General features: G+C 46.7%; 1 long non-coding RNA gene across 1 annotated transcript in view; it reads right to left on the reverse strand.

The window, feature by feature from the left end:
• The window catches only part of LOC306936155, a 62,826-nt gene that overhangs the window by 14,089 nt on the left and 30,439 nt on the right, over positions 1 to 18,298 (reverse strand). The window contains exon 2 of the long non-coding RNA XR_013791472.1: positions 14,259 to 14,419. This is a non-coding gene — a long non-coding RNA (uncharacterized lncRNA). The remainder of the gene's footprint in view (positions 1 to 14,258; positions 14,420 to 18,298) is intronic.

Below are 18,298 nucleotides of genomic sequence, written 5' to 3' on the forward strand. Positions count from 1 at the left end.
AAATAATAATAAAAAAAAAAAAAAAAAAACTTTTTTTTTTTTTTTTTTTTCCCAAGACGTCCACAGACGTCTTGGGCTATGCACGTTGCGCAATACCCAGGACGTCCACAGACGTCTTGGGCACAAGATGTGTTAACTTGTCACACTGTCATAGCAGTGTGCTGAGATATTGGGATCAAGGGCAAACGGCTGCCAGAGCAAGGATGACGAGGGCAAACCATTGGTCTTTTTCTGCCCATCACCCCATCTTTACCTCCATCAACAGCCTCCCTGCCTGCCTATGACCACGGAGGGAAGACACACAGCTCTGCTCTCCCAAGAAGCGGCTGACAGCTGAGAACACACGGGCCCATTCACCACCACCGCCCACGCAGTGTGTCACTGAAACACGGCGCCTCAGCACAGGACATCAACAAAAAAGCGTAGTGCCTGCCGGGGCATCCCTCCCCGTGGGTCCTTCCTTATGAGTAAAGCATTATAGCATCATATCAACATCGCTGTTGTGTCCATTTTGAGTCAAAACTTCAGGACTGGGTATACCCAAACAGGAGGTATATAGGCCTAGAAGCAGGCAGTGAGGATGGAGGAAGGCACGACGAGCTAATCTCGTAAACCAGTGAGGAGATTGGATGGGGGGGGACTGGGAGATGGGACCAAACTGTGCTCCCTTGTCTTATTGCTCTTTTCAGTGAAGGCAAGAGAGGAAAGGTAGCAGCACTAATAAGTTCAGCTCTATCCGTCTGCTGCACCCAGCGCGACAGAGGCTACTCCTCAGTGTGGCCCCAACGTCACTCCACCTCCCAATTACCACATTTGCACACGCACACGCACACGCGCACACACACACACACACACACACACACACACACACACACACACACACACACACACACACACACACACACACACACACACACACATTAAATACTCGCCATTAAATACTCGCCATTAAAAACCATAAAAGATGGATCACATTTTAAAAGTGAGTGTGCTCCTCTCAACCTTCTTACACATCGTTACTTGTACATTAAAGAGCATGTGCATTATACAGCGAGGGCTGTAAATGAGTCACCCTGGGCGAGGCGGTGTCACACCAGCACCTTGATTATAAGGAAAATGCCAGCACGCGTATAGGCAGCAGCATGGAGAACGGGGGATGCAGGAAATAAAGACTCACTTTCAGATAAAAGCAGACACACGCATTATATATATTCTTTATCGTGGGCTCGAGTAGCGAGTCCACTATTGTTATCGTAATTATTCCCGGGGCCGTTGGCTCTCTGGGCTGTGAGGTCATGTGGGTCAATACATCATCGAGTAAAGAGAGCTACTCGAGCCCAGTATTTTATAGTTATTATAACTATTATTATAATAATTATCCTTGTGTTTTCTATTTTGAAAGGCAGGTTTACAGCACACATGTAAATAACAAATTCATTCAGTCTTGTGTTGTTCCTCCAATCAAATTCTAAAATGCACAGCATTGCACTCCAAACCTTTGTGAATAAATTAGTTTGTCTACCAGCAATTCTGTATGAAAGCCAGTCATACTGCAGCGTACTGCTCGCTGTTATTGACATCGACAGATTACAGACAGAAGCTAAATTGCACTTCCATTGACGAATCTACATCCTGAAAGCAAACTAAGTGACACCATTGTCACCTTCCTACTGTAGGTAGAAATAGAATGCAAAACAAACTTTATTGACATCAACAAAGCCAATTCTCAAATGAAGATGCTAAAATGGACTTCCATTGCAAATCCTTCAACCAGTGACACCATTGTCACCGACGCCTATTGAATTGTACATTCCTAATGTAGGTAGAATGCAAAACAAACATAGCGCTGACCTGATAACAGTGACAACTAAGCCTGATCTTTATTCAATTACGTGTGTGGGAAAATAAATGTTTTATATGAAATTATTATTATCTTAAACTTCATACGTTTACAATAGTCTTAGATGTGGGCCGATTGCCACCACACTGGTGACTGCAGCTTCCCGTTTGGTCTTCTAATGTATGACACAAATTGAGTCACCTGAGAGAGTTTACCAGCTGTGCTCCAATGGAGCAGAACATAGAATTTGTAATTTATACAACAAGGGACAGGATGTCAAGCCCATGGCAATATTCTACTACAAGGTGATGAACTAACAGATTCTACCAACTTGGGTTTAACCCATTAAAGGAGCATTCAGTGATTTGGGTGATTTGGAAAAAACCCTGGTCCACCCCGGTAACAAGATGTGCACATGCACAGCACACCCTCTACAGTGACACCAAGGCCCGCCTCTGCTCGATCATGATTGGTGGAAGGCCCCTCTCATCCTGATTGGATGAAGACTTGGCCACCTAGCCAAAAACGAAACCTAAGGTTTTTTTACCCCAGGGGCTCACTGGGGAGTGGGACAGGGAGGAACTCCTTATATGGTCAGCGCACTCTATAGTAGGGAGGATTATCACAACAAAACAACAAAAGAAGTGATATTTGAATTAAGTGAAATCACTGAATATACCATTAAGGAACCGGAATCGTTAAAATCCTAAAAGGATCCCAGTCCTAATCCCGCTTACAGTACGTTTCAGATCGTACAGGCACCCCAGTCCCTCCCCACTCAGGTCCACGTATCGTCATAGTATGAATGTGGAGGGCAGTAACAGATCTCAACCAATTGAGAACGACTCCAGAAACGTACTTGGTTTTAAAAATATGGTTGCGGTATAGAGCGTTGCAGTCCCGCCCCCTACCATGGACCAGGAAATGAATCCCAATGCATTTTTCCCATAGACATTTAAAAAAGTATTTATTTAAAGACGGTTACGCCGCGGACAAAGCCAACTCGAGTCGTGACAACTCATGACAACACAGACAATATTTTGGACCAAACAAATAATTACAAAGAAGAAAAACAACAAAAAAAGTGTTGTAACCTGCCGTTTCTTTCTTCTTTCTAATTATTTGTTCGGCCCAAAAAATTGTGTTTGTTGTCATGATTTGTCAAGACTCGAGTTGGCTTTGTCCGCGGCGTAAACGTCTTTAAATAAATACTTTCTGAAATGTCTATGAGGAAAATGAAAGGAGAATCATTTCCTGGTCCATGGTAGAGGGCGGGACTGCGACGTTCTATACTGTATATGGAATGTTTGGAGAGTGCTTCCTAAGGGTTATTATAAGGGACAGATACCACCATGATGGAAGAATGATGATGTTGTACCTCTTTTTTAGACTGTGTTATGTGTTCTACTGTATGTACTGTATGAACTGTATGAACATTGCTCACATGACCCTACAGTACAAATTGTACGGTAATACACATATACTACGTACAGTTATGGAACACTCTTTAAAGCAGAATGCCACTGTGGCTTTTAGGCTTGCTTAATTTATCCAGTGCAAAACATTAGCTGCCTTCGATGGGTGTTAATTAGACACCTTGGTTTTTTAATCAAGAAAATGAAGCCTCACCGGCCTCAAATCTTGGTTTATCGCTCAGCAGCACTGTGCTTCATGACGGAGGTCTATTGGTTCCAGGCCACCGGTAATGATGACACTGAATAACACAGAGTATGTGAAGTAAATCTGTGGGGAATAGGAAATGTCTCTAAGTCAACCCACTCAGGAGTGAACATCTCAAGTGAGAACTCGAGGTTGTGTATTGTCTTAAACGCACGGCTTATCTCCTTCAGTGTACTTTATCGTGCAAGCCTTTAGTTGCGGCTCGCTCAGCTGTCACTTAATGCTCAGCCATTACACCCTCTGTCGCTGCCTCGGTGCAGGCGTTCGGCATGGATATGCAGACAGATGTGACAGCTGGCCAACCATATGTGGTAGGACTTTAACCCATTCTGACCTGAGATCAGATTCTAAAAATGTCTTCTACATCCTGACAGTTTTCTGAAAAAGCTACGTTTCTTTTTTTTTCCTTCTGTGTTGCTTTTCTTCTTTTTTTTTTACGTTTTATTGAATTTTAATCAAACATACATGAAAACGAAACGACTGACAATTGACAATACATACAACCGAAAACAAAACAAGACGAAAAAGCTATGTTTCTATGTCGGTCGTTCTTCGATTTTTCAAAAAATAGCAGACCTACAAGCTCGTAGCGCGCCACTCGGTGGCGCGCTATGAGCTTGTAGATCTGCTATTTTTCAATAGCTAAAGCATAACATAATGCTAACACCAAAAGGGGTTCCCGCCCAGAATGGGTTAAGATCTTTACGCCTTCATTATTCTTGCCCTCTGGGACCACTATTGACATTTTAGATCCTCACATCCATCCAAACCTGATCAACCGTAAGCATCCAATTGGTATTGTTTGTCTCCCAGCAACCTGGGAACTGAAAAGGTGCTTTCTTCTTCTGCGTTGCTGCTTTCACAAAATCTCATCTCTCTCTCGTTATTCCTCGGGTTCTAATTCTGGTTGCCGCAGCAACCCTGCAGCTCTCCCCTATCGGCGTTTCACCCTCTGTCTCTCTATCGCAACTGCCTGTTATGTGTGGCTGAGTTGGTTAATGATAGCATTTTATTTACACTATTACTCTTCTCTGGTAGCGTTTTACGTTTGATGGTTTCACTGCTTGCTTGTTCTTTCTTTCTTTCTTTCTTTCTTTCTTTCTTTCTTTCTTTTGTTCTCTCTTTCTTTTTCTTTCTTTTGCTGCCTTCCTTCTTACTCTACAACCTTCACATCTTTTCTGAATGTGAATACATTGATTGATGCAAGGATAATGTATGTCCCATCCTCTCTTTATCTCTTCTTCTTTATCCACTTTCACTTTCTGTCTGTTTCTGTTTCTGTGTGCCTGTCCTTCTCCCTCCGTCATTCATTGGCTGTTGTCAACCATCTTCTTGGCATTAGTACTGAAACAGAAGCAGTCTCTCTGGTGCTTTTGATTGGCTGGGCAGAGATTGGAATGTGCCTGATTCTAATGACTCCATTAGAGAGTGTTATTCTCATGGGTCTCTCCCAAACGCAGGGTGATGTGATTCATTTGGCGAATAGGAGAACGTGTGTGTGTGTGTGTGTGTGTGTGTGTGTGTGTGTGTGTGTGTGTGTGGGGGGGGGGGGGGGGGGGAGTTAACTTGAGTATTTTTATACAGTTAGATGGGCAAAGAAGATTACTGTAGGTTAGCAATGGAAGTTTTATATTTACAGCTTAAAGGCGGGCATGATTGAAAATTGGCAACAGACTAAGCATTGGTTGTGCTTCCAGATTCCAAGATGTGGACCTATAAAATGTCACCACACACTGTACTGTGTGCGTGTGCGTGTGTGCATGTGCGTGCGTGTGTGCATGTGCGTGCGTGCGTGCGTGCGTGCGTGCGTGCGTGCGTGCGTGTGTGTGTTTTTGTGTGTGTGTGTGGTGGGGTGGGGTGGGGGTCAGCTTGTTGCAGACTTGCAGTCCAGCAAGTTTTATCTGTCTGGCATTTCCTGGTTTCAGTACAGGCCACCTGTACATTGCCACCCTTATACTAACGCTGGCAGCAGCTTTATTTTGAGGGCCTTATCTTAATAGTGTTGTGGCCTTATGGATTTAACACACTATAAGGTTGGCTTTCTGTAGAGCTCTGTGCCCAGATAATGAACTGATCCCAGATCAGGCCTCTGGATGATAACCAGCTAGAGACATTTGGAGGTGTCTGTATTATTCAGCCTATTGCAGTAAGCTGCATTTAGGTGGTGAAACTGGCAACTGTATTTCCATTTACTAGTTCAGGGGTTCTCAACCCGTGGGTTGCGACCCCTAGGGGGGGTCGCCAAATTATTTTGGGGGGTCCCCAATTTTTTTTTTCTTTTTTTTTTCTTTTCAACTGAATGGCTGGAAAATGAAAATGAAGAGTTTACATAGTACACATAGTACATGAATAAACTTTCCTTAATGATTATATCTGGTATCAGTATTCATTTAGGAGATATCTTCTCTAATATTAAGGTTATTTTTGCAGTCAGTTTGTATTGGGGGTGGGGAGGGGAGGCGGGGGTCGCGAGACATGGCCAAAGCATTTCCGGGGGTCCCCAGCCAAAAACGTTGAGAACCCCTGTACTAGTCAGTACATGGTAGCATCTCAAATTTGAGGGCCAAGTAAAGGCAACGTATGTATGAAAATTACGTAAATTGACTTTGATAAGCACATTTAACAAATCCCTCTTAACGGTCCGATTTCTTAACGGTTCCCTTTTAACAATTCCTATAGGGGGTTCCAGATGGAACCTAACAGGTCTGTTACTCAAGAGTGTAGAAATAGAACCAAATGGACCAACACAGGTCCATTTGGTTCCATGTGTACACTCTCAGAGTTATGGTGGTCCTTGAAATGTTTTAGTTTGAGAACCACCGGTGTTGTAATTGTATAGCAGACATCAAGTCCACATTGTAGTTCCAAATGTGATGTAACCGATTCCGCTTCCCTCAAATCTTGGATCAGGTTCCTCTTGATTCCGGATCCCAAAGCAAAGCAAAGCAAAGTTCTTTGTTTACCCAGGGTAAGTGGACTAAGCTCGAGATGCTTGTTTACAGCCACGCCCTGCTCATAGAACATTTCATGGCTGGGGTTCAATGCCTTGCTCAAGGGCACTTCAGCGGTGGTAATTTGAACGTGCCGGTCCGGGGATTCGAACTGGCGACCTTCCGGTATCAAGACCGCTCCGCAAACCGTTCGGCCACCACTGCCTTACTAAATCCCAACGCAACGTGGGATCTGGTGGTATGATCTGGCTGGGCTGAATGACAGTTTAGGTGAGTGTGGCACCCGGTCGACTGCCTGATTTGAAGTGGCGTCAATTACCTGGAGCAGCAGAGCATGAGGGACTGGATGGAGAATAGACAGACAGGCCCACTGACAAGTATGAAGAAGGAGATGGGGTCAAGATCAGTGGAACCCTACGACAGGTCCTCACCGATATCAAGCCCCAGCTAATTACTGTCGTCTCCGCATGGAGACACTTGTCACTGTGATAACAGTGAATTGGCCCTAACCGAACGGTCAGCAGTGACCGTTTCTCACTGAAGCGTGCACAGTGATACAGTAGGTTACACGCATTTAGCCGCGCGTAATGAAACAAACACAATCACACACACACGCATGCATATAAACACATATCAAACACACATGCATATAAACACAAATCAAACACACTCGCTGTTGTTATTTGACATTATTTTGAGCATCCTGACAGAACAGAGAGTTTGTTTATGGGGCATCAGATTCAATAGCGTCACAGACACTGACTTAACCCATTCAGGCCTGACGTCGAAATTTAAAAAAAAAAAGTTTTCTAAATCATGACAATTTTCGGAAAGATTTGAGGCACATTTTAACGATTTTTCAAAAATAGCAGACCTACAAGTTCATAGCGCGCCACTCGGTGGCGCGCTATGAGCTTGTAGATCTGCTATTTTTCAATAGCTAAATTATAACAATGTTTAAAACACCAAAACGGGTTCCCGCCCCAAAATGGGTTAATGGTTAATGTGGTTAAACGCCAACGTGACATGGATGCGTTCCAGGTCTCAATGGATTAACTGCTGTTTAGCTGCAAAGCTAGATCCTTAATGTGATTCTGCAAGATGATCCATCTGCATGATAATGTAGAAAGAAGATAAAAACGGCCTGGCATTTCTCAACACAAGCTAGATTTCGATTTAAATCCCCAAACATGTATGCAACACTAGTGCCGACGATAAAGAATGCATTGCCAGAAAAGGCACAGGTTTATTACCTTTGTAAATGGTAAATGGTAAATGGTGCATTTATATAGCGCCTTTATCCAAGGCGCTTTACATAGATTGTACATTACATTCACCCATTCACACACACATTCATACACCGATTGCGGCGGAAGCCATGCAAGGTACCAACCATCACATCGGGAGCAATTTGGGGTTCAGTGTCTTGCCCAAGGACACTTCGACATGTAGACAGGAGGAGCCGGGATTCGAACCGCCGACCCATGGATCATTGGACGACCTGCTCTACCTCTTGAGCCACAGTCGCCCCATGTATGCGCTACTTTGGCAAGGTGTGCCGTTTCCCTGTAGTTAAGCCACATACAGTATTATTCAAATACAAATTGACGCAATTATTATGTTTTTTGTAAATTTGTAAATAAGTTCAAGATCAGTTTCATGAGGCTGTTGATCAGTGAAGCCTTTACTTTAACGCATACCCCCCTCCCCCACTAGTATAGGCTAATAATCCTGTGTGAATATTTCATTAGTTGGTTAACTCTCCACAAAAACACAAATACATGCAGTATCTCACATCCTCTAGTCTGACTGAACTGAGTGGGCTACACTTAAAGATCGAGTGCTGTGATTTTTGTACTTTTGTCCGAACATATATAAAAGTAAAAAAAAAAATAATAATAATAATTATACTTGCAGCCAGTGAGGCTTGGTTTTTTTTTTTTGTTGTTTTTTTTGGAATATTTTATTTGTTCTATATTGAACTTATTTTAATTCTTTGACTTTTGTCAATTTTTTTATAATGTTCGGAATAAAGTTTTTCATTCATTCATTCATACTTTATCTGTTTTGTCCTGGACGGGTCAAATTTTGACAACCCGCGACCACCCTGCCCGTCAATAATCAGGATCACGGACCGACCCGCTACCTGTGATTATATCAAAATACAAACCAGACCCGCCCTGCCCGTCAAATAATGGACTCGTTGTCCGCCCTGTTACCCGTTCGTATCACCGCTCGCTACCGTTGACTTTATTTCATCCAACATCGCATGTGATGTGGTGGTGGTGGACGGTGGTGCGTCGCACAGAAGACAGTTGACTGGCATAATAGTCTAGTACAGGGGTGCCCACAAATTTATGACTACTTTCAAAATGACCAGCTCAACAAGATCTACCCACTGAAAAAATAAGTGTACCATTGCTGAAAATAGTTTAAATATATAATGTAGGCCTACCTGGGGGGGCTTTGGAATAGGGAGAAAATATGACAGGCAGTTTGCTGTCATATTTCCTCCCCGTATTTAAATTAACGCCCAATGCATTCTCAATGGCAATAGCACAAACTTTGGCATGCTACTAGTCCTACATACTTACACCTAGAAACCCCATTCAAACCTATTTAGGTTCATCTTACGGTGGACATGTTTGCCTGAAAAGAAATCTTTGAAATGTTTCATAGTTTTAGAAATATAGTGCTTTCAAATTTGAGAAATGTATAATGGGGCTCAATGGCAGCTCTATGGCACGTCAAAAAATTACTTTCACCTAGAAACTCTATTCACACATTTTATAATTCAGCTTACTGTGGAAACACATGCTGGAACTTTTTACTTTGAAATGATTTGTAGTTTCTGAGTTATTTAACCTAAACGCCCAATGCATTCTCAATGGCAATACCACAAACTTTGGCATGCTACTAGTCCTACATACTTACACCTATAGAAACCCCATTCAAACCTATTTAGGTTAATCTTACAGTGAACATGTTTGCCTGAAATGGAATCTTTGAAATGTTTCATAGTTTTAGAAATATAGTGCTTTCAAATTTGATAAATTTATAATGGGGCTCAATGGCACGTAAAAAAATCACTTTCACCTAGAAACTCCATTCACACATTTTATAATTCAGCTTACTGTGAAGACAAATGCTGGAACTTTTTACTTTGAAATGATTTGTAGTTTCTGAGTTATTTAACTTAAACGCCCAATGCATTCTCAATGGCAATAGCACAAACTTTGGCATGCTACTAGTCCTACAATGTAGGACTTTCCCTGGACCTTCTAGCCGCTAGACCGAAAAAGAGCAGACATTTTAGTAGAATTATGTCTAAAATCATATTTCCAAAACGTTTCAGATGGGGAAAAAAACAGAGATGGTTTGAATCTAACATTTAGAAAAAGTCATGCAAGGGGAACTTTCTCAGGACTTCATGGGCAAAGAAAATCCACTTCAAAATTTCAAAATCGGTCAGCCAGACCGCTCCGACGCGCTAGTGTTAAAGACCACATGTTAGGGTGCCCAAATCTGAAGTTAGGTGGTCAAATTACCTGAAACTGAAGCAATTCAGTAAAGGTCAACGCTTCCTCATGGGGTCATTTTAGGGCCTAGGACCTCCAGTAAAGGGTAAAATACTCTTCTCGGTTGTGGGAACAACATATCCAATGATGAGGACCCCAGGCCCAAAGATGTCCACCTGGCAACTGTTTCAACTTTGGGTCAGCCTACATGTAAAAGTGCCCAAAGTTGAAAGAAGGTTGTCAAATTAACTGAAACTGAAGCAATGGTGTAATTATGCCCACATCTGAAGTTAGGTGGTCAAATGAACTGAAACTGAAGCAATTCAGTAAAGGTCAACACTTCATCATGGGGTCATTTTAGGGCCTAGGACCTCCAGTAAAGGGTAAAATACTCTTCTTGGTTGTGGGAACAACATATCCAACGATGAGGACCCCATGCCCAAAGATGTCCCCCTTGCAACTGTTTCAACTTTGGGTCAGCCTACATGTAAAAGTGCCCAAAGTTGAAGGGCAGAGCTTCAACTTCAGCTACCCAGTACCCAAGGTTGAAGCCCTTCAACTTTGGGCAGATCTACAAGCTTGTAGTGCCACGCTACGAGCTTGTAGATCTGCTATTTTTCAGTGGGGTACATTTAATCACTGGTCCTGGGTCAATCCAAGGGCCTACCACTCCACTCTCTTGATATGTTGTTCCCCAACTCTTGGAGAGTATTTAGGCCTTTTACTGGAGGTCCCAGCCCCTAAAATGACCCCAGGAGGAAGTGTTGACCTTTACTGAATTGCTTCAGTTTGAGTTCATTTGAGCACCTAAATTCAGATTTGGGCACCGTAGCATGTGGTTTTTAAGTGGTGGGCCTTGGGTCATCCTAGGGGCTAGATTACAGTATCAACCGTCTTGATCCAAGGCTACATGTATGTCTACATCAGAAATGACTTTAGAAGTTTAGTTTAGTGATGCATTACTATACCTAGATTACATTTTGCACTTGAATGTTGACATTATAATCCCTTGGTGTTTCAATAGCGCGAGCGTGACAAAACCAGGCTAACAGCTCATAGTGATAAACACCACACTTGAAATGCTACGATAAGGATGCAAGAATTCGGCCGTGATATAACTACTATGCAACACGGAAGTAGCACAGCAGCAGAAAGAACGCCATTATGAAGGATTCGTCAGTGATGTGACATCATTGGCGATTCCTTGGGCGCCATGTGACAGACTAAACTTGTTTCCGCTGTAGAGAAGCACCCAGCTGCGGTCTATTGCTGCTGTTTATAACATCCTGTAGAGAAGCACCCAGCTGCGGTCTATTGCTGCTGTTTATAACATCCTGTAGAGAAGCACCCAGCTGCGGTCTATTGCTGCTGTTTATAACATCCTGCAGTGTTACCCGCCCACGTTTAGTTCAGTACCGCCCGTCCCCGTATGAACATATAAAAGTATATCTTTCACCCGTTTTCACCCGTCAAACTCGGGTACACGCGGAAACCCGGCCCGTTGCAGGACTCTGCTATGGAGTTAACATTACTCTAATAGATCACCAGGTGTGGTTATAATATTCAATTTCAAATATGTCTTCCCTGTGCATTTTGGCTTTTGAAAGCTGAAAGCCTTTGAGTCACTTTAGTGACATCATAACCCTAACGACTCCCATAAATCCTCCCCTATTATCATACAACAACAGCTGTGGGTGCAGCTTCAGTTCAGTTCACCCACATGAAAACCACGTAGACTTGATGAACTGGTGGGTGTGGCCACATAAAAACGTCATTTTAACACTTTCTGTACACTCCTAATACCAGTAAGACGCCTGAGGGCGAGAAGCGACCTCACCCTCTAGGGGCAGACTGCTGGGCGAGCGCTGGTGCTTTCCTTTGGGTCAGATCAACATGGAATAAATTCTGTACTGGCCATATAAGGAGCATGTCTTGAGTGTACAGGGTTTGATGAGGTCAGATCAACATATGGAATGTCAGAACAGGTCAGCACCATACAGTACAGTATATGGAGATCTAAGGGTGGTAGCGGGGACATTCTCTTGAGTGTACAGGGTTTGATGAGGTCAGATCAGGTCAGCACCATACAGTACAGTATATGGAGATCTAAGGGTGGTAGCGGGGACATTCTCTTGAGTGTACAGGGTTTGATGAGGGCCCAGGTAGGGCCAGGCCTTAATTTTCGGGCCTGTTGAGAACTCTGCCGGGCGCGGCTGCACTAATAACTTTGGGGAAGGTGCATGCATATAGCAACACAATTTCTCAGACACAATTTAAATTCCTCCTCAGCAAGCTCAGCTGCTCCACACATTCCAGCAACCTAACAACATCATAGCCTTCTTTCACACTGTTAAAACACCTTGGAGGCCCGGGGCGGAGTTCTCCGTCCAAGTTAAAGGTCATGGGCAAGTGCCCAAGCCGGAGATTGATAAATAGGACGGAGATTAATGATAACAAAACCGTTCGCATCGCTCTAGAGCCTAGGAGCGCTTGTTGCCCGATCCGATGACGTGTCAAAAAGTGACACGTCATCGGAAATGTCCCCTGCCTGTTTAGCTGACGAAAACGAAAATGTTAAAACGATCATAACTCCCGATCTAAATCCTCCCGTCTAATTCTGAAAAAAAGATCCTGTGTTTGACGGCCTTCCGCGGTCCAGTCGCTAGTCGCGATAGATTTATTATTACCTCCCGTTGTTGTCGATCGACTCTAGAGTGGTGTGGCTATTGTTAGCTGCTACACAGACATGCACACCAGCTTCCGGTGCGCCGGTAAAAGTGGTCCGTGCGCTATAAATGATGGGCACATGGATTAAATAGTTCCGGGCCTCCAAGGTGTTAAGTATTGCATTAGAGTTTGGTGTTATTTCACTTTTGTAAATTATGACTCCCACCTTCCCTGCAACCTCTTGGTTGTCATTTTCATCCCTCCTGCTTCTCCAGCTACTTGGTATTCTTCAAGGAGTACTTTACTTATTCTTTCATCAATGCTGTTTTGGAATGGCTGTGCTTCCTATTCAAAACACATACCGTAGGGTAACTGCTGCTCATTCTGTACCATCAGTATCCTCTAATCAACTGTATGGGGTTCAACTCACTACAAAAGACTAGATCACAGCACAGCACGTGTTTGTATTACGACATTTGTGAGGACAGCAAAATGTTTGAGGGCAATTTTATAAATGCGCCTTTTTGAGTGGTGCAACCACTCCCTTACGGAGCTATGTGTGTGGGTGGCTGGCTGGCTGGCTGGCTGGCTGGGTGGCTGGGTGGGTATGAGCATGAAAACAGCATGGCTATTTTTCACCACCTGTGCGCAACCTAACACACACACACACACACACACGCACATATTAACTGTATATATGATGATTTTGGGTGTGCCAGTACAGTACAGTACAGTACAGTACAGTACAGTACAGTACAGTACAGTACAGTACAGTACAGTACAGTACAGTACAGTACAGTAGAAGGACCCCCACGCGGTAACTCTGTCATTTCTCAACCGTTTCGGACGTGGGGTGGCTCGCCGGATTCGGCCTGGCCCCCTGGGTGCGTTCCTGTGGGTCTGGAATTTACGGGGACCCCCCGAGGACTCCCCGGGGACCCCCGGAGACCCCCACATGGTAACTCTCTCATTTCTCTACCGTTTCGGACGTGGGGCGGCTTGCCGGAACCGGGCCGGCACCCTGGCCGTGGTCCTGTGGGTCAGGAACTTCCGGGGACCCCCCCGGGGACCCCCACACGGAGTTGCACCACTCACTTCACACTTCAACTCATAAATCTAACTTCAAAATGCCTAATCCTGGCCCGGGCGGTTAGCTCAACCGTCTGGGCACCTAGGCTGCTGAGCCAGCCTGACGGCGTGCCGCGGGTTCGACTCCCGACCCCGACGGCCTGTGCCGCATGTCTTCCCCCCATCTCTCTCCCCATTACCTGTCAGTTTACAATCAATCTATCAATAAAGGCAGAAAAAGCCCAAAAAATATATATATCTTTAAATGCCTAATCCTGACTTTAACCTGAATGCAAACCTAAAAATAGTTTATGATAAAACAATTATCTATTTCTCGTATTCTACTGCACGTGGGGAACATTAGCCCTCACCAAAATATAATAATACAAGTACACACACACCTACATGGCGCGCGCACGCACGCACGCACGCACGCGCGCGCGCACGCACGCACACGCACACGCACACACACACACTCCCAATATTGGTACAGACCAACCTCCCCTCCAGATCTCACCCCTATTTGGTACTCACCTAGATCAAAGTCCCTGAGACATCTGTGCTGCTGCCTGCTGGCATGGCCAGCCAGCTGGACCATGTCCGTCAGGGATGTAAGCGCTGCTCTCTGTCTGTAGGTCGGACCGTCTCGTCTGTTTGTCCGCTCACTCACTGTGTCTGAAGGACTTCCTAGTGGGCTGCAAAACAAAGAAAGCGAGAGAGATAAGATGCATTATGTGAAGAGACTATACACAGTGGGAATGGGGTGAACTGAACTTTATCATATTCTTACAACAAAGATGACTCCGTGTCGAGTGGAATGTTCAAGTTGAACGCACATAACATTTACACTGTGTACCTGACTTGAATGCACACACAGTGCAACAACTGTTACTAGTACAGTTGGAGGCCATCGATATTGTCCTTTTCTTTTTGCTGAGGTTTGCGTGATCTGCGCAAAAGGACAGTTAACCCATTTTGGGGCGGGAACCCCTTTTGGTGTTTTAAACATTATGTTATAATTTAGCTATTGAAAAATAGCAGATCTACAAGCTCATAGCGCGCCACCGAGTGGCGCGCTACGAGCTTGTAGGTCTGCTATTTTTGAAAAATCGTGAAAATATTTATTTCAGAAAACTGGAGGATTTAGAAGGATTTTTTTAAAATTTTGAGGTCAGGCCTAAATGGGTCAAATGATAAGGGACAATATCGGTGGCACCCAACTGTAACATATTCTTAGTGGGAATGTGTGTGTTTTTGTGTTGTCTTAAGTGCCTCTCTCGAAGAGAGTCATATGGGTCCGAGCCACTTGGTGGCGCTGGAGCACAGAACAAAACATAAACTCACGAGCTAATTTATTGGTTCGTGGAGCTGTCACTCAGGGCGGTGCCCCCGGTCCCAACCCTCAGGTATAAAACCGGTGGGCGTGAACGCTCGAGTCATTCCTACATTTTTCTGCGCTTGGATGCACACAGCATAGCGAGTACACCAAAGTCTCACACAACCGGCTGTTGAAGTATATTTTCCCGAAAGACGGACGAGTCTAGAACTGACTTGCACCGCGGGGATTCGCAGCCGCAAGACGGTGTTCTTTCCACGAGCTAACTCATCTCAAGTTAAGTAAGATTAAGACTAATAACACAAGTGAGCCCGCCCGGCGACTTGTTGTTTTGTCTGCTCTCTACGTTCCCGCTCCTCTCGTTGCTGCTTGTTGTAGCTAGCGTTTGTTAGCTTGTAGCTAGCGTTTGTTGGCTTCTCATTAGCCCAGCTTCAGCGTTGCTGCCGCTTTTTTCTCCTCCGCTAGCCTCTCGTTAGTCACTGACTAGACTCCTGCTAGCCGCAGCCCGCAGCCTCGCTTGTTGTAGCTACAACCCTCGGTAACAGCGGGCCAACGTCAACCGATCCTCCGTCGCCTCGTTATCTAACATCTACCGCAGGCCGGACGGACCGCCTTCTCCACAACGTGGACAACAAACAGGCCTCCCTCCTCTACACTACGGTAGGCCAACACGTGGTGCAGCCTTCAGCCATCGTGCTGTAAGCTGACCATTGTGAGCTTCACTCATCACCTTTACTCTCTGTAGTAGGGCAGATAAGTGGAACATTATTTTTATTTAGCAACGGAGCCAAATAAAATAATAATAATATCCTTTTTAGTTTTTATATTAAAAAAAAAAAAAAAAAAAAAAAAAAGGTTTGAGAACAGGGGAAGAAGTAGGCCATCTCCACCATGGCTACAAGAGATGACCACGATGACACTGGACCCCTTCCAAAGCTCTGTTTCAACAGGGTTTGTAACAACCTCCTGTCTCCTGATGATGGCCACTCCATGTGTATGCACTGTCTGGGTTTAACACATGCGAGGAATGCCTTTGAGATTGTGGGCCTCTGCCCATGCTGCCTTGGGCTATCAGACAGAGAGAAGGGACGCAGGCTGTCTAGGGTCAAGGCCCGTCTGGAGGGACGGGCCCCCCTCCCCCCCACCCAGCCTGGGAGGCAGCTCCTAGCTCCCCGCGATGCGTCTACAGGTACCAGGCCTCCCGCAATGGCAGCACAGCGGCACATGGACGACTCTGGATGCCCCTCCCCTGTCAGGAAGGCCCCCAGGGCCAACGCGAGCTACGCCACGACCGCTTACGAAGCAGCGGCGCTAGACGGTTCACGCCGCCAACCCGCTGCTTCCTTCTCCTTCTCCTCCTTTAGGACAGAGAGGAGCTTCGGCTCCCGCTTCCGCTCCAGAGACGACCTGGATCGCTACCATGACGACTTCGACGACACTTCCGAAGCCTACAGGCGACCCGGCCCAGACTACGAACCCCTCCCTCACCCCTACCAGCTGCCAGATGGTATGCCATGGTCAGACTTCATGGAAGGGCAGGAACCCCTGGACGACCCGCGCTCCTTCCAGGAACCTCCTGGAGAGTACAGGGTCGTAGACCAGGTGGGTTATGAGGACGACGGAGACCTGGATGCCGACGCACCAGCTCCCTACGATGACGGTGACGACGACGACGACTCATCATCTCACCGTGACCATGCCCTGGGAGAGGAGGCTCCTCCCCAGGACAATGGACCCCCTGAGGCCCCTGAGGGGGCCCCAGTTGCCCCACGCCCGCCCGTCGAGGAATGGGACCTCACCGAACTCCTACACCAGGCCGCCATCAGGTGCGAACGGGATTGGCCAGACGTGGCACCTCCCCCAAACCCGGAGGACACTTGGCCTGGAGCGGAAAGCAGGGCCCCCACGCGGAGAGCTATCCTCCCGCTGGCCCAAGGCTTCCAGTCCACCTTCACGGCGAACTGGGGAGAACCCAGCCTGACTCCCCCAACACTTCGCCACACCAAGGTGCCAATGGACACGATTGACATGCCGTCAGCAGGTCTTGGGGCAATGCCAACCATCGGCTCGACAGTAGGAGCCTACTTGCTCGACCCCACCGCCCCACGCATCACACCTTTGGCCAAGGAACCCTCCCTGCCCACCAAGAGGGACAAGGACGCCAGCCTTGCTAGCGGTAAGCTCTTCTCCCTCATCGCCGCAGCTGGCAAGCACCACAACACCCTTGCTCTGCTGCAGGGCTCCCTCACGGTCATACTCGGGGGTCTGGGGAATGTCCCCACCCCTGACGAGATTGCCGAAATCAAGAGGCTCCATCAGGAGATGATTAAGTTCCTCTGCAGCTCCACAGCACTGGTCGGCAGGATGGGAACTGCAGTGATCATGTCCGAAAGGATCAGGTGGCTCGACGTCAGCCCCAAGCTCGACGCCGCGGCCAGGAAGGACCTGCTAGACGGCCCCATTCAACCTGGTGGCCTCTTCAAGGGGGCCCTAGAAAGAATGGCGCTCGCAGTGGCGCAACAGAAGCCTGGCTGCGAGGCCCTCGCCGCTCTCACCCCTCGCCCAGTCCTCCTGCAACAGCATGGGCAGGCCCCACGCACGGACCACCGCCAACGGCAGTGGCCCCAGCGGCGAGTAGACTACCGCGATACGGGGCGCCAGGCCCCGCACCGTGCTCGCCAACCCAGAGCAGATCCACCGGCGCTCCCACCGGGTGATCAGCCAGCTGAAGGCAGGGGCAGACGACAGCACCGTGACCAACGTCGCCGACCCCCCGCCGCCTCGACCGGGCCTAGGAGAGGAGTCCCCAGGGCCGGCGGTTCCAAGCAGCGGAAGTGACCCCTCGACCTCGTCTCCAGGGGAAGCGAGCTCGGACGCTTCCCCACTCCCCCACCGCCTTGGGCCTCGGCCAGAGTGTAGCAGCCCTTGGCTGCACACCGGGACCGCCCCCAAAAAGGCTAAAGCTCGTGGCACAGATCCCCACCACGGGTGGGTCTGTCGCCGAGCCGCACAAGGTTTGCACAAGTGCACAGTGTCATGTTTTTTCTGTATTAAAGGCTTTGCCCAAAAGAACAAAAAAACAACAAAAATCACACTGTCGGGGGACCATGAACCCTCTGTTAGGGACAGCCAAAGTGCTGCCCGAAACAGAGCGGTGGGATATGAGGCCTGTGGCGGGCTTAAACGCCACCAGGGAGACGGGTCATGGCGAAATTTTCCTTGGTCATCCAGTGGGTAC

The sequence above is a fragment of the Electrona antarctica genome (assembly GCF_951216825.1).
Source record: "Electrona antarctica genome assembly, chromosome: 14".
In the NCBI taxonomy this organism is placed as follows: Eukaryota; Metazoa; Chordata; class Actinopteri; order Myctophiformes; family Myctophidae; genus Electrona; species Electrona antarctica.